General features: G+C 44.2%; 1 protein-coding gene across 2 annotated transcripts in view; it reads left to right on the top strand.

Annotated features, from left to right (window-relative positions):
* The window catches only part of LOC121860481 (transcription factor SOX-4-like), a 97,449-nt gene that overhangs the window by 45,927 nt on the left and 32,674 nt on the right, over window positions 1-18,848 (top strand). Inside the window, exon 1 of one of the 2 annotated variants that reach the window (XM_042357649.1) lies at window positions 3,124-3,197. The exons of the other annotated variant lie outside the window; for it this stretch is intronic. The gene's annotated coding sequence lies outside the window, so the exon portion shown is untranslated. Of the gene's footprint in view, window positions 1-3,123; window positions 3,198-18,848 lie in introns of those variants that run through there. 2 annotated transcript variants of the gene reach the window in all.

The raw sequence follows: 18,848 nt of genomic DNA, 5'->3' as shown, positions 1-18,848 counted from the left end.
TCTCTCTCTCTCTCTCTCTCTCTGTTCTTTTATTATATCTGTAATTAAAATGCAGTATAATAACTGTGAAAAAAACTCTGCTATTTATTGGTATTGGTTAGCCTTGTGAACACGTCTTACCTGACTCTCCTTAAATAGAAATATCAGTTTTATAGTTACGATTAGTGGGCCATGTGAACACCTTCCCCTGACCCCAGTGCTTCAATTACCTTTCTCTGTAATAGGAGATAATGTTAACTGATTGACTGACTGCTTTTTTGTTTTTTGTTTTGGGGCTGAAGTAAAAGGTTTAACGCATGGTTAGGTTAGGTTAGGTTAAATAGGCTTTACTAGGAACTCACATCAAAAGTAAACCCGCATATCCCGTGTCTCTCCCTCCCTCAGTTAACTGGACTCCCTCTGTCCCTCTCACACCTCACTCCCTCCCTTTATCCCTCCCATACCCCACTCCCTCCCTTCATCCCTCTCATACCTCACCCCCTCCCTTCATCCCCTGCCCCTCTCCCTCAGTCAGTTGCAAACTAATTCTCCCCCCTTCTCCACTCACCGCCCCTCCTCCTCCTCCTCCTCCTCCTCCTCCAATTTACTGCACTCATACCCTCCCTCCCTCCTTCTCTGTTAAGTGCACTCTATCCCTCGTCTGAACCCCTCGCCTCATCCCCCCACACCCCACACTGTCTACACCCCCCACTCGCTATTATACTCCTCTTTCCCCACCCTCCCCCCTCTCAACAGTCCATACCTCATTTCACCCCCTCCTCTCTTTGACCCATCTCCCCCTCCTCCACTTTATCCATTTCTCCTCCCTCTCCGTAATTATTTTTGATAAGGGTAACGTGATGTGGAGCGTGTGAGTGGTAGTCGTGGTAAGCTCATACCAGCTGATTTTTACCCCATCTAGAGTGACTCCACTTTTGCAAACCGCCGCCCAGGGGAACTAAACCACCCTGCCTAGCTACTGATGGTGGTGGGGATGAGGGGCAGGCTCAGCTGGTGGTGGAGGTGAGGAGGAGGAAGAGGGGGAAGTTCAGGTGGTGGTGGTGGTGACGGGGGAGAAACGTACATTAAGGTCAGGGTATAAAGTCAGGTAAAATACCTCATCTCTCATCCTATTCTGTCCTGGAGTCCTTGTTAGCGATGAATGTCCAGCTTCTTGACCCTTCTAAAGGCTTGTGTTTCCTACGTTCCATTCTCCTCCATTCTTGAGTTTGGTCTCGGGACCGTTCTGTTGCCTTAGGGAAGATCCGTCGTCCTTTTTCTCCAGCTCGTGGCCTCTCTGCGGTCTTCCCAGTGTTTGACCTCATAACCGGTTTTTTTTTATCATTCTGACTCGAGGATTGGTTTTTATGCCCTGAAGGAGTCCTGTTTATTATTATTTTATTTATTTATTATTATTATTATTATTATTATTATTATTATTATTATTATTATTATATTATTGCTATTATTATTATTATTATTATTATTATTATTATTATTATTATTATTTTAATTTCATATTTCTGCTCATTATAATAGTTACGAGGATTTTAATTTTCTTTTTGTACGCCTGTCAATGTTTATCTGTATCCTGTCTGTGGCCACTGGTGCCAACTACTAAAAAAAATCCCCTCTCTCTCTCTCTCTCTCTCTCTCTCTCTCTCTCTCTCTCTCTCTCTCTCTCTCTCTCCTCTCTCTCTCTCTCTCTCTCTGTCAGTTTTACTCTCATTCGCGTGAGTCATGATTCGCTGTGGTTTGTGGACGTTGTGTGTGTGTGGAGACAGACCGTGTGAAAATTGTGTTAAATATATCTTATCAGTGTGGTGCTGATGGTGTGTGCGTGTGGAAGGGGGTTCGGTGGACATTCGTGTACGTGTGTGTGTGTGTGCGCGTGTGGAGAGCGTGTGAAGACAGTGCTAAACGTGTCTTATTAGTATAGATAGCTGTATATATATATATATATATATATATATATATATATATATATATATATATATATATATATATATATATATATATATATATATATATATATCTCGTGTGTGTGTTCTGTGTGTGTACAGTATCTGTGAAAAGTGTGCGTGCGAGCTGTGGAAGGAAGAGTGTATTCAATGTGACTTATCATTAGGGACGCTTGTGGTAGTAGTGTTGGTAATGCGCAGTGGTTGTTCTTGGGGTTGTAATAGTGGTGGTGGTAGTGTTGTTGTCGGTGGGGTGGTGATGGTAATGGTGGTTAATAGTGGTGGTGCTAGTGTTGTTGTCGGTGGGGTGGTGATGGTAATGGTGGTTGATAGTGGTGGTGGTAGTCGCATGTCACGATGTCATCAGCTTGCCCCAAGGCTTGTGTGGCTCTCCACCACAATTAAGTCATGATAGCGCTTGCCACCAGGAGCCTCCCTCATAATGGGGGAATAGGATACTGTTAAAGCGCCCGCTGTAATATAGGATTGTTTAATTACCTGTTGTAATAGGCAGGTCTCATTTTAGCACCCACTTTAATAGGGGAAGTTAGAGAACCCGTTTTAATAGTTTTAGTTTAAACACTCGCTGCAATAGGGAATTGTTAAAACACCCGTTGTAATCGGAGGTAGTTGAACCACTTGCTGTAATAGGGAGTTGTTAAAACACCCGTTGTAATAGGAGGTAGTTGAACCACTCGCTGTAATAGGGGATAGTTAAAACACCTGTTGTAATAGTGGGCTGTGCAGAATGAGGTAATGTCTAAAGATTTAGTTGGCAGAGAAGGTAGGTGTAGGCTAATGGGGTGGTTGAGAAAGGCTAAGTAATTGAGCATTTAGAGGAGATTGTAAAAATGAGTTTGCTAGAACACGTAACAAGGACATTGTAAGGTACTGTAGCGTTAATTAGGGCCTTGTGATGAAGGTCCACTAATGAACCTCATAAACTATAAGAAGTAAAGTGTAAGATAAGGGAAGGTAGGGAGAGATAAGAAGAATGATAACGTAGTGTACAAAAATTTCGTTTAAAGAGATAAAGATTTGAACGAGAATATTATTATTATTATTATTATTATTATTATTATTATTATTATTATTATTATCTTTATTATCTTTATTCCTATTAGTGTTATCATTAAAGCTTGATAACTTACTTAACCGTTATTTGTTTGTGAATTGCAGGTGAGCAAACGCAGTAGTGAGGTGGTGGTTGAAGCGATGGTGGTTGACGAATCCTGTTGCTTGAATTGTGGTTGACTGGTGAGTAGAGGAATCTTATTGCTCGAAATTGTGGTTGACTGGATGAACTACCCTCATTATCACTGGTTGTGTGTCGTATAGGGTCATTAGAGGAGAGTTAGTTGTAGTAGCAGTCAGTTGATGATGGTGAGCTAATATGTCTGATTTAATGGTCTGGTAAGTAGTGTATGTTTATAAGACTATATAAAAAAAGACATAAAAAGGATTGCGTTTTGTTGATAGTAGTAGTCGTCTATATTAAGCCATATGGAGGATTCTATACTCAGACATACATAATAAAAGGTTATAGAGCTGCTTATGATTGTATTAAAAAAATGCATTAAGATAGGATGTCATTACTTCGCCTTTTATAAACTAGATTGGGAATTTTACATTATGTTACACGAAGCATAAGATCATATATAAAGCTGATTTAGGAATAACTATACCTAATTATATAAAGAAAATATATAATTAAGTAGATTGAATGAAAAAGATACATTTGAAGGGGAAAAAGGTAGATATTTCTATACTTAGATATGATAGGGGGCCGGGCTTAGGGGGGGAGGGGGAAGGGAGGTTAAAAGTGGTAGGGGCAGTAGGTGATAGCAGGGGAGACTATAGCAATATGGTCTCTGTTAGACTTAGGCGAGAGTACCAGCTGATTGTAAGAGATGGGGGCGGTGTGAGTAGGGAGGGGATGGGGGTATAGGCTAGGGAGGGAGGGAGGGAGGGGGAAGGAGGAGATGAGAAAGAATGGAGGAAAGGGAGTGAAAAACAAAAGACGGGTGGAAGAGTTGGAAGAAAGGCATGGAAGTGGAAATAAAGTAAAAGGGGATAAAGACAAGGAGAGAGAAGGACTGGAAATGGGTTGAATAAATAAAGGAGTAAATGGGGTAAAGGTAAAATGAAAAGAAGAGAAGCAGGACGAAAGCATGTAGGAAGGAGTGGAGTGAAAGTAGAAAAGGAGAAAAACACAAGTGGAGTTGAGATTGGAGGGTGGAGAGGAAGGATTGAAGGGGAGGGGATAGTGAAGAAGAGACTAAGAAGAGACGAGGTAGAAAGAAAAGGAGGAGGAGGTGTAAGGGGGGGTTATATTTAGGCATGGTGGTGGTGATAGTCGTAATGGGTTGAAGAGGAGAGCGCTCAGTGGTTCTGTAGTGGCTGTGATAATGTAGGCTCCTGCCCTGCCCCGCCCGTAGTTGCCCGCCCCTCCGCCTGTAGCTGCCCGCCCCTCCGCCCGTAGCTGCCCGCCCCTCCGCCCGTAGCTGCCCGCCCTCCGCCCGTAGCTGCCGCCCCCCCGCTGGCTGCCCGCCCCTCCGCCCGTAGCTGCCCCTCCGCCGTAGCTGCTGCCCCTCCGCCCGTAGCTGCCGCCCTCCGCCCTCAACGGCTTCCTTCGACCACATCAAGCCTCTCTCTCTCTCTCTCTCTCTCTCTCTCTCTCTCTCTCTCTCTCTCTCTCTCTCTCTCTCTCTCCCTCCTTAGGCAAGGTTGTGTAGTGTGTTTTATAAGGGGCGTCGTTAATGTTAGGTGAGGTGTTGAGGACCTAGGTCTCCTTTACAGCTTCGTGTGATGTATTTTTTGTTAAGGGCTCGTGAGAGAAGCTGTTAAATTTAAAGGATTTTGTAGGATTTTTTATATTTTTTAAGGACCCGGTTTTTGGAGGGTCGGGAGGGTCGTGGGACTATGAGCTTTATTTTACTCTAGAACTATTATTATTATTATTATTATCATTATTATTATTATTATTATTATTATTATTATTATTATTATTATTAACGGTAATAGTAGTAGTGTAATAGTAATAACAGTAGTGTCTTTTAGTGATTGGATGTCACCTACTATATTAAAATTACCTTTAAGGGGAAGCTTCACTGTTTCAAGGGTTTTTGGTATATCATTACTGAATTATTTTTTTACCTCGGGAGGGGATAGTTGGAGTGAGTCGTGTTTTTTGTAAGGCTCCTCCCATTGTTTCGGTTCCGTCATGGTAGGCAGTGGGAATTCCTTGTCCTGTTATAATAGTTCTTTGTTTCTGTGTAATAACCCACCCCCTTCCTACTTGATTTCCATGATTTCAGAGCCCTACCCCGCAGAGCTGACAGTTCCATCGTACTTACGGGCGTTGGTCATAGTACTCGAAGGGGGTTAAGACCTCGTAGGATACTCTAGGGGGGATTAGGTCATCGTACTCAAGGGTTTCAGTCGTCTTACACAAAGGTTAAATACATTTGAATTTTCAGGATGTAATGGCTTTAGGGTTATTATTCTCCATAGCTTTAGAACAAAATAAAAGATTACTGTATAATTTTCTCCTTGCGGGTCTTAGTAGGTGAAGCCCGCGTTTTTAAAAGGAAATTTGAGATTAAAGGTTAGGACTGTGTGTGTGTGTGTGTGTGTGTGTGTGTGATGGGCCCCGGGTTCACCTCAAGGCCTATATAAAAAGAGGCATGGACGGATAGATAAGGAGCCGGGGCCTGATCCCCTCTTGGCAGGATGCTGGCACGGACGACCTTCTGTGTCCTGCAGGAGCCCGTCACGTTAATAAACTGGGGAGAGAAGAGAGATACTGTGCTCTCTCTCTCTCTCTCTCTCTCTCTCTCTCTCTCTCTCTCTCTCTCTCTCTCTCTCTCTCTCTCTCTCTCTCTCTCTCTCTCTCTCTCTCTCTCATCCTTCAACCCCTCTCCCACAACCCATCAGCTGTTAGAGGTATGTTTACAAACGCACGTGATTCCTGGCTGTGTTCAGGAGAGGAAGTTTAGCCATAACACTGTGGTTGACTTGGTTGTTTATGGGTTGGTGGTGGCTCTTGGTGAGTAGGAGGGAGGGGAGAGTAGGACTTTATGATTTATTTATTTATATATATTTTTGTGGGGTGATGATGGTTGTTGGATAGTGGTTGTTTTAGTAAAGGAAATGTTTTGTTTGTTTGTTTTTGACTGGGAGGGAGGAGGGGGGGTGTGTCTATGCCTAGGAGGGGGGGTGTCTATGCCTGGGAGGGGGGATAAGCTTGTTTATTAATGGGGGAGGAAATGCTGTGTGTTCGTTAATAGGTCATCATAGTTGAAATATTTGATAACGTACACACACATAAATACATACATACATACATACATACATACATACCATACATACACAGTTAATAATAGTAGTTAATATTTAGATAATTATCATCATTTTGAATTAGATATAAGGAAGGTGTTATCGTCTGTTGAATACATTATTTGGAGGGAGGAAGACCGCTTTGATAATGTACTGGTGACATTTTCGACTTGCTGTTACATAATTAAAATCTTAGAGGTTTAGTTAAAAAGGTTATATCGGGGGATTGATGTGGTATTACTGTGTCAGGTTAATTGGTGTTTTAAATGAGTAATGTCCAAGAGGTGATGGGGGGTGATAACCGAGAGATTTTTATAATTCTTCGTTTTTTTTCTTTGGGGGTCAGTTAGTTTGGTGCATCGGTCACTTGGTCGAGGATCTATGATTTATTTGTATTCTTAAATATTCGTAGACTGTACGTGCGTGGGTCCAAATCCTCATTACCTTCTATTAGTGTTACAAATGCCTTTTTACGTGTGGACTGGTCTTTAGTAGTGTGTGTGTGTTAGGCGGTGCCTAGACAGGCGTCCCTAGATCTGTTTACATACCAAAGCAGCAACGACTTGGTTTTACCGAGGACTTAAACAAGGGAGGTGTCAGGGAGACGCCCCAGGAACGCTAGCACCACGGGACACTCGCTACCCGAGACGCAGGTACGGAACGTAGCCTCGAAGGAATGCTTGTACGGAACACCAGCTGAGGCACGTAAGGAACACAGGCCCAGGCGACACACACACACACGTGTGGAGCAACATACTTTGGGAACAGTTCAGTCTCCATCCTGACCCAAAGACTGAGGTCATTGGATATCTCTCTCTCAAACATTTTACATACATCGTCCATTTCTGCCATTCCTCGCAACGTTTGTGAAATATTTCATGAATTATCCCGTATATGAGACATGTAAATGAGGATGCAGGCTTAACATACGAGAAATTAAAATGATAATGACGCCTTTATTTATGAAATGCAAATGATGATTCAGGGTGAATTAGAGGTGAGTAGTAGAACCCTTTAATATTAAGCCACGGTTGGAATTAATCTTCATTTAGCCTTACTAATGGGACTTAAGACATTATAGTGTAATTTAAGTCCGTGGGGTGTAATGTACCGGTAACTAATAATCACATTCTATTACACACACACACACACACACACACACACACACAACACAACACAACACACCTACCTACCTGTTCACCTGTGATTACTAAGTTAAATTTTACGGTGTTCATCTAATTTCCCCCTACTCGGGGATATACATTAGTTACGGTAAAAATAATATGTGGAAGAAAATATTCATCTTTGATCGTAGCCTGAGAGGGGGGTGGGTGGGGTGTGGAGGTGAATGGACGTGGAAGGATTGAGTGGGAGAGAGAATACGAGGAATTGAGTGGGGGGAGATAACGAGAAATTGAGTGGGAGGGAGGGATGTGAGGGGGGATTGAGTGGGAGGAAACAATGGAATCTTTATTGGTACTGTGTTGATGTGGTTGGAGTGTGGTGGTGAGGGTGTGGAAGGGAAGGTTGCGGCGGTACAAAGGTGGTGTGGTAATGTTTTATCATTATTGGGTTGATATGATATACGAGTGCTGTGGTAGGGTGGTGGTGGTAGGGAGTGTGGTGGTGGTGAGAAGGGTGAAGGTGGTAGGTGTGGTAGTCTTGTTATTAATGTTGATATGAGTGGGGATGTTGGGTGTGGTGGTGGTGGGGGGTGGGGTAGGGAGTGTGGTGGTGGTAGGGAGTGTGGTGGTGGTGAGAAGGGTGAAGGTGGTAGGTGTGGTAGTCTTGTTATTAATGTTGATATGAGTGGGGATGTTGGAGTGGTGGTGATGGGGTGTTGGGTGGTGGTGGGGGTGGGTAGGGAGTGTGGGGGTGTGGTGAGAAGGGTGAGAAGGTGGTAGGTGTGGTAGTCTTGTTATTAATGTTGGTATAGGTGGGGATGTTGGGGTGGTGGTGGGGGTGTTGGAGTGAGGTGGTGATGGGGGTGTTGGAGTGGTGGTGGTGGTGGGGGTGGTAGGGGTGTGGGGGTGGTGAGGGGTGAAGGTGGTAGGTGTGGTAGTCTTGTTATTAATGTTGATATGAGTGGGATGTTGGGGTGGTGGTGTTGGAGTGGTGGTGATGGGGGTGTTGGAGTGATGGTGGTGGTGGTGGGATGGGGAATGGAGTATATTTTGAATGTTTATTTTTCATTAGCCCCATTAACATTGTTGTTACGAATTAGATACTTTTGATTGTATAATTAAGTGTAAATAAAAGTTTATTATGGTCGACGCGCAATGAAAAACAAATCTTATCTGTCATTTTTATTTATCACAGAGTTTGTACTTGTTCAGATAATTCACTGAACATTTTGGCTATATAGTAGGGAATGGGGGGTTATTTTGAGAGGGAAAGGAAAGGGCTGGAGGAGGGAGGGAGGTAGTAGGGGAAGAGGAGGAACGTACGTAGGAAGGTGAGGGAAAGGTCGGGAAGTAGACTCTTATTACATAGGGAATCAGGTGTGCTTGTGTAAGTATGTTTATGTTGATATGATTAGTGAGGTGGAGGTGGAGTGGGTTGGGAGGAGAGGTTTGAGGTGGGGGTTTACGTGAGGGTTTTGTTGGGGGGGGGAAGGGGAGGAACTAGCCTGAGGGGTTCAATGTCTTGTGTGTCCTCATACCCAGAGCAGAAAAGTCTCAGTTTTCCCCAGCTTGTTTTGACTGGCTCGCCCACTTCCGCCAATCTGGGTAAGATACTGGAGTGAGGGGGGGAGGGGTGGGGGTCGCTGCCTGCCTGTGAGGTGGAGTGGGGAAGGAGAGGGAGAGAGAGGAGTTGAGTAGAGAGGGAAGGGAATGGTAAGTGCCGAGGAAAAGGGATAAAGAGTAGATGAGAGAGATGTGGTGTCTGTAGGGAGAGGAGAGAAAATAGAGTAGAAAAGGAGGAAGAGGTACTTCAAATTTATTTCGCATATCTCTCCTCTTCCTCCTTCACTTAGTCTCTTCCTTCTCCCTTACTCTACCTATTCCTTCCCATCCCACCAGTTCCTCTTCTCCTAACTCCCCCCTGAACCCCTCCCCAGTTTCTCACACCTCCTCCTCCTCCTCGTCGTCGTCGCCACAGTAAAGATAACCAGCAGAGTGTGGTTGGTGTGGAGAGTGGTCACAGGACAACAGGAACTAAGCCTGTGGTGGTCCTGGTCGGCACGCCACCCTGGGCCACACTACTACTCCCCCCCTTACCCTCTCCTCCCCTCCCCCACACACGCACACCGAGGCAGTGAGGGTGAAGTTTCTCTCCTCCACACCCACATGCTTCCTCCTCCACCCACATACTCCCTCCTCCACCCACATACTCCCTTCTACACCCCCATTTCCTCCTCTCTAGTCTGCAACTCTATAGGACACAACAAAGCATTGGGGGAACCGAGTTCATCAAATCCACATCCACCTCCCACACACACCTCACCTCAAACACCCCCACACACACACACAGTAAAGAAGGGATTCGGGTGTTTCCCTCCCCACCTCTCCTCACACCCCACGTCTCTCCTCCCCACTTCCCCCCTCATCCTGTTCCCCTCCCCTCCGAGACTGCGCAAGGCAAAGGACCTTGTTCTGTCCTTTCCACACCCTCATATTTACACCCACATCCCTTTACCTCTCTGCCACCCTTCCCACCACCATCCCTTCTCCTTCCCACCCCGCGTCACCCCCAACTCCCACGCTTATTATTACCCCGTATTATTATTAGTGGTATTTGAGTCTTACGAAGCAGCTGATAATATTATAATTTTACTTTTTTTTTTGCGTGTCCCTGTAAAAGAAAGTCGAGGGAGCACTGTTTTTGTCTCGTACTGTACTTGAGTCACACTATGTCCCATGTGGTAACTCTCATGAGTCCACACCGGGGTGGCTCCTGGGGTCATGCCATAACCTCATGAAGTTCGGAGTTAAAAAAAAAGGTTCAAGGTCATAGTGACAAGCGAACGTCGTCCTTAAGTTTTGATGATTGTTGGCGTCTTAAGTCAGTCTCTCTCTCTCTCTCTCTCTCTCTCTCTCTCTCTTGTATTGTCTTGTGTTAGGTTTTTCTATACTTTTCTTTGGTCTGGTATCTTTGTCTTTTCATCGGTTTTTGGTCGTGTTTTTTCTCATCTTGTATCTTTGTATTTACTTTAGTCTTTTTTTGTCATTGATTGTTTATTTTACTTTTCTTTGGTCTTGTATTTGGGGGATAGATATATAGATAGATAGATAGATAGATAGATAGATAGATAGATAGATAGATAGATCGGCAGGCAGTCTGGTGAGTGGGTGTCTGGGATGAGTTTGTTAAATGAGTAAATAGGTTGATAGGTTTAGAAATGGTTGGATGATGGATAGGCGAGTAGATGAATGGATAAAATATATGTGGACGTTCAGTGAGTCATGAGTGTATGAGCTGACTTATCCCCCCTTCCTCCTCCTCCTCTATAAAGTCTTACCATTGGCTGGCTCTTGGTGGAGGGACTGTAGGTACTCTGTCCTCACCCGCTCCGAGAATCAGAAAGAGTTTGTTTAGCAGGTTCGTTAGATAACCACGGGTTTCTCTACACCGCTCTTGTGTTTTCACTACGCCAAGACTAACAACGCTAACGATGGTTTTCCCTCGGTGTTTGTTTGTTTTGCGTGGTTCAGAGGTCAGGTTTGGTCAACTTAGTGGGGAAGAAGGTAGGGTTGGGGGGAGGGCAACAGCTGACCGAGGGAGGGAGGGAGGGAGGGAGACTCGATAACAACTGCCACATCGGCCAAACTTTTTGTGTTTACATTGACATTTGATCCCTCAGAGGGAGCTTGAGCTGACAGGTGCTCGCTATCAAAGACCCTCAATAGGTAAGGGGTTCAACTAATGACACAGTGAGTCTTGAAAGTTTTTGTCAGTGGTGTAAGCTTACGACACAGCGAATCTTTTCATTGGTGTGAGATTACTACACAGCAAACACGTGTGGTGTGGGCTTACGACACAAAGAGTTTCCAGTAGTGGGAGCTCAGGACACAACGAATTTAGCCTGTTTTGTGAGCTTACCTGTACAGCAGAACAGGGCTTCTCAGTTATCTGATCTGACGACAACAAATCTTTTCAGTGGTGTGAGCTTACTGCACAACTAGTCTTCCCTGTGACGTGAACTTACAACACGACCAGCCTTACCTGTGACGTGAACTTACAACACAACCAGCCTTCCCTGTAACGTGAACTTACAACACGACCAGCCTTCCCTGTGACGTGAACTTACAACACGACCAGCCTTCCCTGTGACGTGAACTTACAACACGACCAGCCTTCCCTGTGACGTGAGCTTACAACACGACCAGCCTTCCCTGTGACGTGAGCTTACAACACAACCAGCCTTCCCTGTGACGTGAGCTTACAACACAACCAGCCTTCCCTGTGGTGTGAGCTTACAACACGACCAGCCTTCCCTGTGACGTGACTTACAATACGACCAGCCTTTCCTGTGACGTGAGCTTACAACACGATCAGCCTTCCCTGTGGTGTGAGTTTACAACACGATCAGCCTTCCCTGTGACGTGAGCTTACAACACGATCAGCCTTCCCTGTGGTGTGAGCTTACAACACGATCAGCCTTCCCTGTGACGTGAGCTTACAACACGACCAGCCTTCCCTGTGACGTGAACTTACAACACGATCAGCCTTTCCTGCTTATTGTCACTTTTTTCTTTTCTTTTTTTAAAGTTATTTTCAGCGAAAGTCGATGACCCAGTTTATGACTGACCATGACTAGTGTATTGTGTCCACCTCCGGGAACTAGGACACGCACACCACTCATTCTATGACCATATTAACCCAAAACAATTATTAATGGACCGACGATCAGATGTTAATGTCCGATATCTTATTACCATTTTCTCTAAGATGTTAATGTTTGTTGATATAAGATGTAAGGGCATGAGATAGCACGTTAAAATGGGCTATATTAAAAGTATTGAGCGTTTGTCACCGTTGCCAGTATGATCCACGAAAAAAGAAATAACTGTGGAGGAGTAGGAAAAGTTCTTGGTGCCGTAGTAGCCTCCGGTAAAGAAGTTTTGCTGGTGTTTGGTGGAGGAATTGGTCGCTAGTCCGGCGTGTAATTGGGCGACACGTTGATATGGGAAATTGGTCCTGAAATTGGAGAGATAAAATATATACCGGTATATATATATATATATATATATATATATATATATATATATATATATATATATATATATATATATATATATATATAAAACAGACAAGGACACCCTTTTTATTTACAAGAGAGAAAGAGAGATGACCGTAACTTTTTAACATAGTTTTGTTGATGTTGTTACATGTTGTATCGTAAGTTCTGAGCTGCCAGAGTCCACACCATTTCGTATGCTTAAGTTGTGCTCTGTGAAGGAACGTAAGTCTTAAGTCTTTATTTTATACTACTACTACCAATAATAATAATAAAAATAATAATAATAATAATAATAATAATAATAATAATAATAATAATAATAAAAAACATTTCATTTGAGTTCGTGGTGGAAGGCGTACGGAATTTGATAGATGTTGTTTGAACAAAAATAGAAAGCTGGCTCACTCACTCACTCGTCCAGCTTGCAGTGACCTAACACAAGCTCGTAATTTGTATTAGTAGTGTATGTTATAAAGATGTGTCCGGTAGTGGTGAGAGGATAAGGGAGAAGAACAGGGAGAAATTAAAAAAAACAGGTTTGAAAGACAATACAAAGGCAGGGAAAGGATTAGAAGACAGTGAATGGGAACGAAAAAGTGGAGGGGGGGAAAAGGGTGGAAAGTGAAAGAAAAAGTTGAAAGAGTGGAAAAGAAGAAGGGAAGACAAGGAATAAAACGAATAAAGAGGGAAAGGAGAAATTTAAGAAAAAGGACGTTAGAGAGGGCATAATGAGGGAGAAAGAATTGGAAGAGAAAAGGAAGGCGAGCTAGAAAGAGAGGGAGAGAGAGAGAGAGAGAGAGAAGATAAACAGTGACAGACCTACACAGAAAAAAAAACCCAGGACATTGAGGAAAACCAGTCGACCTGGAGTTGATAGCCAAGGGGTGATAAAGGTCAAAGTGGCACTGCATTCCGAGGGTGATCGCCCATACTGCATCCCCTCACTCTAGTAAACATACAAAAATTCAACGAAAGAGTGTTTGTAAACATGCAAAAAACAGCGGATGAAGAAAGAGACAAAAACAGTGAATGAAGGAGTTGGTTGTATATAGAGAGAAACTTGATGACGGAATGGTTGTAAACAAATAAACAAACGCTGGGAATGAAAGTAATTTTATACAAGGAATTTCACGGTGTCTATGTAAACAAATGATGATGAGTGTTTTTGTAAATAGACAGAAAGTCGATTAAGTAGTGTATATAATGAGACAAAAAAAGCGAATAAACAAAGAAAAACACTAAATATGACGAAGAAAAAAAAAGAAACTCATTCGACTGTATACACACAAAAATTCAACACTGGAATGTATGTATACAGACACACACTATGAAGGAGCGTTTGTGAGTAGACAAAAAATTTAAATGAAAAAGAGTATTTGCGTTTTACGATGCCCAAAAGTAAAGCGGATGAAGATGCTATAGGAGAGAAGTCAGATACCACAAAGTGATAGGGGTGGGGGAGGGGATCAGCTGGTGGAGGTGGAAGAGTAAAACGATGAGAAGAGTAGGGGAGGGATGGGGGGGGGGGTGCTGCGGTCAAATCTATCCCCTGGGCTCAGAACCACACCTGGATTTTCATATTCAAACAGCGGATTTATGGATGATTAGGTTTTAAGGTCAGCTGGGTTAGGTTAGGAGGAGGTGATGGTTAAGTTAGGATAGGTTAGTTAGGTGAGGTTAGATGGGATTAGGAGTTGTTTAGATATGGCTAAATTGGATTAGGTTAGGTTTGACGTGCCGCTCCCAGGATTAGCGAGTCCTGATATGGAGACGAACGATGAAGCTCGGTGCATAAAAGGTGTGACTTTGATAACGAAGCCTTGGTGGAGTGGCGTTAGTAGTTAACGGGTGAGAAGAAAAAAAAGTTCTATATTAGTGAGTGTGGGGCAATAGTTAGGTGAAACGAACAGCTGATGGGCAAGGAGAAGGTTGACAATAATCATAAAAGGGTAAGAAAAAGATGGTGTTTGACATTAGTTAGCATCAACACTAAAGGGCATGGAGTTAGTGTTTTACATGAACTATCAAATGGGTAAAAAAAATATGGTGTGTGACGTGAGTACCAAATTGGCATAATACGAAGTTAGTGGTTGGCATCATCACTAAGGGGTGGCAAGCAGCAAGTGCGTCAGTAGCAAGACGGACTTAAAAACAAGGGCCACTTTATCGTTCACATCCCCCACATGTGTTGACCTCGCTCTTCTGGAGGGATCTTAAATTTCGCGACCCGGGGTGGCTTTTTCCGCGCCGATTTAAAACACCGCCAGCGCTTGTTATGACGGGTGCTTTTTGTCAACATGTGCAGATTGTAGCCATGAATCGTCGGGTGACGTGTAAACAACTGCAGGATAAAAGAGGAGTGGTAAATACATCGGGATGGTGAGGAAAGTTGAGGCATGGACGCGAATATTTTAGGCGTGCCAATAACTTGTACAAATAAAGAGTGGAGTATATGAGTGGAGGAGGCGGCGGCGGCGAGGGTCAGTCGGGCACGGGAAGGCGACCCCTCACGGTCAAGGGCGAGTGAGTGGGGTGGGGTTGGAGAGGAAGAGAGTGCAGTGTCTTCCTATCCTTCACCTCCTCTCACCTTCAACACCCCCCCCCTTCCCTGCTCTTCTCGCGTCTAGTTACGTCCTCCTTACCTTGAAAGGGTCGACCAGGAAGACGACCTGCCATAGACTTCATATTTGCTGATTTTTTTTTGTGTCGCCTCTTCCTGTTAATGGTAGTAATTGTTGTTTTCTTTCCCTCGTCTCGTACGTTATTATTACTAACCTTGTAGACTATTCATGGCTTGTGTATTTACTCGTAGAACATTCTTCGGTTTCTTACTTATGTTTCACTATCGCTTGCAGCCACCTCTCCCCTCTCTTATTCCTCTCTCCTCTCTTATTCCTCTCTCCTTTTCCTAATTCTCTTCTCAGCTTTCGTCTCTCCTCTTTCTCACCCCCTCACTTCTTCCTTCTTCCTCTTCTCTCCCCATAAAGGTTCTCTTGGCTTCCCTGTTCCTCCCACTTCATCTTCTCTCTCTTGTCACATTTCCATCACAAGTTATCTCCACGGCGGCTTTATGATCACTGGCAGATTTCCTGTCTGTCTGTCTGTTTGTACGTCTCTCCTTTCATCCTGAAATTGACCTGATCCAAGAAGGAGGGAAGAACGGGACGGACAGATAGACAGACGCATACAAAATAGAGAGAGAGAGAGAGAGAGAGAGAGAGAGAGATTTATGAGGTGATCCTCGAGGTGTGTGAGTGGGTGGTGGAGGAGGAGGAGCAGGCGAAAGTGGAGATGGTGAGAAGGAGTCTGAGAAGGAGAAAGAGAAGCTGATGATTTAGGTAAGAAGGAAGAGAGCCTCGCAGATAGCCCTTGTCCCTGGCCCTGTATGGTTACGTTTGTGGTGGTGGTAATGGTACCGACCTTGGTGGTGATGATAGTGGGACCCTGCCTTGGTGGTAGCCGGGATTATCATTACAACGACCACAGTGCTAAACTCTGACACGCCCACCACAAGCACTGTCCAGGGGTTATATGATAATTCGGTGTGAGAAGCCCCTGTACCCCGAGGGAAGGAAGGGAGGGGAGGTTGAGGAAGGACTAGGAAAGGTACACGTGCAGAAAATTATGAAAACAAATGGAAATGGCGAGGATGATAATAGGTTAGATAATGAAAGGGAAGTGATGGTTATGTGTAGAGAAGGAAGGTAAAGGAAAGTATTGGAGTGGGGGAAGAGAAGATGTAGGGGGGGAGAGATAGAGGAAGGTAGGGGAGAAGAGAGGACCAGGGTGACGGGCTCTGAGCAGCGGGTAGGTGGTAGTATATATATTTAGCCTCAGCGAGTATGTCTACAGCATTTGCATTTTTCTACTAGCTTTGATCTTCCTCCCTCAGTTTTAGCCTCACCTTTTTACCTCATTCCGACTTGTTTTGCGGCACTCACCTCTTGCCAGGTACAAGGGGGGGGGGTGAGTAAGTAGAAATGCTTATTATGTCACGCCAGGTAGTGTGCGTGCGTGCGCGTGTTATGGTTGCGCATCTCTACCACACCAGTATGGACGCCCCTACTAGCTAGTGCCTAGTGGTGGTGTGAGGAGCAGTGGCCCCCAGACATAACACACTCAACAACACATGGCTGTAGTGGTGATGGTTGGGGGTAAGACTATCGTGGCTGTCTGCTGGCTATTGTTGGTGACGCTAGTAGTGGTGCTGCTAGCCTCTTGCTGTTGCTTCTGTTATCTGCAAGGGTTCCTCCTCCTCCTGTTGCTTGTCATATTCCCAGAGTAAATGTAGCTATTCTTCTAAGTGTATTGCCAGAGTAAATGTTGAAGATTGGAGACCCATGGAACTAAACTTTATTTATCTTTACATGTTTTTATTATTGTATATACAGTATACTTATTTGATAATTTACACTTTTATATATTCTGATAACTAACTTTATTTATTCACGTTTTTATTCATTATTTATTATTCACTTTCTCAATCGTAGAGACTTATTCGTTCAGAGGATTGACGAGAGAGAGAGAGAGAGAGAGAGCGAGCACCGCACCGCCACCTGTCCAACCCGTCTATGAAATTGACAGACAAGACGAGTTTCAGCCACTGCTATTGTGACGTAGGCAAAGGAGAGGTTGGAAGGACAGGAGAAAGAACAGGGATAGAGGTGAATAGGGAAGATTTATAGAGAGGTTAGGGGGGGGGGTGAGGAGAGAGAGACCCCAAATATAAAGTGCACGTGGTAGAGGTTAGAAGGGAGGAAAAAAAAAACTAAAGGCAAGAACGATAACGAATGAGAAATTATACCAAAAGAATAATAAAAGAATAGCCGATAAAGAATGAAAGACAACCAGCATAGTAAGGGCTAATCCCGGCTACCTATTGATTATTTTTCCCTTTTTTTTCTATTCTTTCTCGGCGACGACAAATAGTTATGAATGTCAATGAAGGTATGGGTTTGTTCAGTATATATGCAAATTAGCCTCGGTCTGCAGGGGCAATGAAGGGAGGGATTTGTTTGCTATATATGTAGATTAAGCCGGATGTGAAGGAAAGTGGTTGACATGAATCGGCAGATATTTAATTCCATTTTTGGACTGATTTTTTTTTTCGTGTTAGGTTTTCGTCTTAAACTACATAATTTTTCTCCTTCTTTCGTATCTTCTTTTCTTTTGTGTTGTTTCCTCTCGTCTTCGCTTTTTATATGTTCTTTCTTTTCTCGCTTCGTTTCTCTTTCTTCTTTCTGTCTTCTTTCGATGCCATTTTCATAGGCAATAACTCGTACAAATAGATGAGTCATTCCCCAGGAGTTACTGCTGAAGAATAAACGTCATTTTACTAGGGTGTAAAACGTTTGTTTTGACTCACTTGACTGACATGCGTGATAGTTGTAAAAAGTTAATGAGCGTCTCCCCGAGCGCGAGACCAGACCAGGGAACCCATCCAAGATTCTCTCTCTCTCTCTCTCTCTCTCTCTCTCTCTCTCTCTCTCTCTCTCTCGTATGTTTGCATCTTTTTATCAGGATGAAGTCAGATCCGAGGTCGTCACTGTGTGTGTGAGTGAGCCCTGTGTCAGCAGCATCTCTCCTGACAACAAAGTCTCCTCGACCTTGTGCTTGCACGGATACTCCTGACACTGAGGCGGCGCTGAACTAGACACTCGCCTGACAGCATCTATATTATGCTTGACGGCCACCCGGCTCTTAACATTGTACTCTTGACACGGGGGTAACCCTTGATACTATGACAGGCTGTGTATCACTATTGTAGACGACATCTTAGTGGCATTCACGTTTCAAGCGTCGGTAAGAAGCATCGCGGGAAGGCCAGTAGATGGAGGCCACCAGGAGAGCACTGGGACAGGTTTCTTCAGAAGGTCCTCGATCGACCAGGTTTTGTGGGGTTTTGGTGACTGATGGCATTAACAAAAGGGAGGGAGGGGGATAGATGGTGGTAGTGGTGAGGGAGGGACGGATGGACGAGTGGTGGTGAGGTGATGAGGGAGGAACTAATGGTGGTGTGGTGGTGAGGGAGGGATGGGGGGCACGTGTGGTGGTGAATCTCGGCACTGGAGGCTGCGGTTAGTTAGCAATAGCGCGCCGGATAGCATGATGTAGCCGGCCGTGTTAGCAGTTTATACCCGGGTGGTTAGCAAGATATAGTCCGGAGAATGACATAATATAGCCATCAGGTTAGTAAGATGTAGCCGTGTGGTAAGAAGTTTAACCTGACTGACTGACTGGCTGCTTCAGTGTTCATGTTGCCGTTATCTTAAAAATGCTGTCTTGACGTGCGCTTATGACAGGTATCAGGGAGTTTATGGAGGCATTGACGTGTGTGTTTTAACTAATTCATCTTTCCACCAATATCTCGACTTAACAGAGCATAC

Source organism: Homarus americanus, unplaced genomic scaffold (genome assembly GCF_018991925.1).
Source record: "Homarus americanus isolate GMGI-L3 unplaced genomic scaffold, GMGI_Hamer_2.0 scaffold38518, whole genome shotgun sequence".
NCBI classification, from domain to species: domain Eukaryota; kingdom Metazoa; phylum Arthropoda; class Malacostraca; order Decapoda; family Nephropidae; genus Homarus; species Homarus americanus.
This window is presented reverse-complemented; position numbering and strand designations above follow the sequence as displayed.